Consider the following 3,590-nt stretch of genomic DNA (forward strand, 5'->3'; position numbering starts at 1 on the left):
CGTCATCTTCAGAACCTCATCTCATCTCTCCTAGACTGTTACAGCAATGCCCTAACTGGTCCCCTCTGATCCAATTTCCAACAACAGATGAATTTTTAAAAAATAAATCTGACCATTCCAACCCCCTGTTAACACCTACCTATTATACATGTTCAATAAAAGTTTGAAGAGTAGAAGACTAAACGAATGAAAGGGCTGTCTGTAATAGCCCTTTCCTCTATGTCTCTGGGTCTATGGGTCTACATAGAACACTTACTAATTTCCTTTCTGGAAGAAGTGAGACCAGAGAAAGGAAGGGACTTGTTCAAGGTCACATAGCAAGTCAGCAGCAGTGGGACTCTGCTTCCCATCTCATTGGGATTCTGAGGCGCAGCCTTTGCAGATAAAGCCCAGGTCATGTTTTGCCTGGTATCCAAGTCACAAGATGGACCCTCCAGACCAGGGCTGAAAGGACCACAGAACACTCCCATTGCCACACACACAAACACCAACTCCTTGCTCCTTCCAGCCAGGAGTAGGGTTGAGAGCTGGAATTCCTCCTCTTCAGCTTGCAGCCTTGATCTCTGCCTTTGGGGCTGCCCCTAGGAGGAGCGTCAAGGATCTGCTAGGCACTGGGCTGAGTGTGGAGTTCTAAGCCACCCTAATAAAGCTGGACTCTGAGTTCTGACATTAAGATGGGTCTGTGCTGGATTCTAGGCTTTAGGGTAGTTTCTGGGTATGTTCTGAGCTGGACTCTAGGCTGCTCTGGGCCTTAGATTTTGGGCTTAGCTTTGGTCTGAATTCTGGGCTCTGGGTTCTAGGCTGTGAGCTGGGTTTTAGGCCGAGGGCCCAGCTGTAAGTTCTGAGCTCTTATCTTTGGCTCTGGCTGGACTTTGGGCCTGGATTGAGTCCTGCTCTGGGCTCTGTGTGGGGCCAAGAGATTTATCACTGCCAACCTGTCAGGGTTGAATGTGGGGCCAGCTGGCCCCACACTCTGCAGTCAGGGTTCTGGGCTTTTGTTCTAGATTCTGAGCTAGACTTTGGACCAAGGCTGAGCTTGGTTGGGCTTTGGGTCCTAGGCTCTGAGCTGTACTTTGGGACTGGTCTGAACTCATTTCTAAACCTTAGATGGTAAGCTGTGGTCTCTGAACTCCAGGCTCTGGGCTTATATTGGGTTAGAGCAGGGGGGTCACAGAAAAGAAAATAACAAGTTCTTGAGTTTTTCCCTTCAACTCACTTCTCTTCTTGGAAACTTTCAGCTTTCATCCCCCCTCCTAGCAGAGAGGGCCAAAGTGAAGATAGTAGCAGCCTTCCTTGAGCTGCCCAAGGACTTCCCTGGTTACCAGGAAGAATAAGTAGAGGCTAGGACAGGTCACAGGTGGAGGTGTCCTCCAGTGGGCAGGATCCATCCTGCTTGTTATCGAGGACCTTCCCACAGAGCAGGAAGCAGTGAGGAAGCACAGGCACAGCCCAGGACCTGGGACTGAGACCAAGGGGCTCCCACCCCCACCTTTCCTACATCATTGCCTCAGATGTCACCCCACCCTCTGTTCCAGCCAGGAGTTGAGCTTGAAGCTCTCGGTCCCCAGAAAAGATCTTTTCCAGGGCTCACCTAAACCTTTGCTCAAGCCCTGCCCTTTTCCTTGACTGCCTTCTCCCTTACAATGGATGCTCCACATTTTATTCCCTTTCAGGGAAGATCTCCTTCCTCCTGCATCTGCTCTAGAGCCTTTTGCCCAGCAGGACTCTTCCCCAGCCCCACTGCATGACTTGTTCATGCCACGATGCTGCCATGAACACAAGGCCATGTGCATGGGACAGAATTCACTGAAGAAGCAAGAATTCCTGTGGGGAAATACAAGGAGGAGAAATCATTTTAAATTGTACATGACACGTGACTGCCCAAGGAGAAAAACAATGAAAACCTGTTAACAAGATGTCCCCTAATGAGTACCCTCAGTTCCTAAGTCTACTCCTGTCTTAGCTCTTCCTTCTCTCACATCCCCAGAAAAAGACCACCTTTTCAGTTCTTCGCAGGGCAAAATCTCCATCAAGCTCTGTGCAGGAAAACTCATCCCCTAAGCTACATGAGATCAGATCAACAGGATAGGAAACACTTAGCAGAACAATCTCCAAAGTCTGAATTATTCAATCTAGAAGAATTTCACAGCAAGATGATGGAAGGGTACAAGAAATGGCCTTCACCAAACAGTGCAGGATGGGCTTGACAATTTTGATTCTCGGTGTCCTGTCTCTTTAAAGTCTTTCTGCCAATGAGAAGTCATCAGCTATGTCTCCTCCTCATTGTTCAGACTTGGCCTTGTTGGGTGAGTGGGGATGGCAGAGGAGTGGTTAAATGCAGATGAAACACACAGACATGCACACACCTATAAAAGATAAGTGTTTATTCTCAGCACCAATATAGTCTAAATCCATACTAAGGAAGAAAATCTTTTTCGTAAGAACCCCATAATCTGGTCCCTGCCCATAGTGGGGATAACTCAAATTATTTTTTAGAGCAATTCAGATCCTCTGGGTACATCTTGTTTCAGGCTATGCCCCAGCCTACCATGCATAAAAGTGGCCCTGCAAAGAACATCAACTTATAATAGCTCCTCTTGGATAGATAACTTCTTTGTAAGAGCTTTGAAATTATTACTTCCTTCATTTTGGACCAGATGAAATTCACAGGGACTGGAGAGCTAGAATTCTTCCCACCCTTGAGCAGAGCAATCCAGAAGTGTGGAGCATTGGGTTTTCCAAGTACATACTCATTCTTTACATCTCAGCTCCAGTCCACCTCTGTGACCACTCATCCTCTCTTACACCTCTGTTTGTCCTAGAATAGCCTCAGTCTGAAACAAACAGGCTTCTGAACCTCCTGGTCATGCTCAGTTCTTGATGTGTTTCATGTTGGTTCTTCTGTTTTCCAGCCTTCTGGGAGCCCCAGGATGTAGGGTCAAGGCCAAGATCCCTTCATTTGGATGAGTGTTTACTGAGCCCTGACTCTGTGTCAGGCAGAGTCCTCAAGGAGTTCAGAGTCTAGAGGGAGATACCAACAGGTAAATAAATCATTACAGAAAGGATCTGATAAAATAAATTGATAGAGGGGAACAGAGGAGAGACACTGGGGCAGGGTTGCCATGTTGCACAACGCCGGGGGTTTATATGACTGGTCCCCCATGGAGTTGTGCAATGAGACAGCCCTGGTCATGTGCAAGCCCAGAGGAGCCATTTGACCTAGTTTGGAAAGTCTCAGCAAGTCCTTTGAAGATACCAGGTAGTGGTTGAAGCTCGAAGGCCAAGTTTATCAGGCAGACGAAGAATGTAGGAGAATCCAGACAGAGCAAACAGCATATGCGAAGCCACAGGGAGCTGAGGCAATGTGCTAAGTGTTGAGAAATACCAGGAAATCCATTTTGGCTGAAGCACTGAGCACACGTGGGGAAATGTCTAGAGATTTTTGTTAAACAGGTTAATGAATGCAAGAAGGACTATAATAACAAAAATCATAATCGCCAACACTTATTCACTCACTCTATGCTAGACACTTTACTAAATGGTTTCCATGAATTTTCTCATATTAACTTCACGGCATCCCCATGAGGTAG

The sequence above is a fragment of the Camelus dromedarius genome, chromosome 14 (genome assembly GCF_036321535.1).
Source record: "Camelus dromedarius isolate mCamDro1 chromosome 14, mCamDro1.pat, whole genome shotgun sequence".
NCBI classification, from domain to species: domain Eukaryota; kingdom Metazoa; phylum Chordata; class Mammalia; order Artiodactyla; family Camelidae; genus Camelus; species Camelus dromedarius.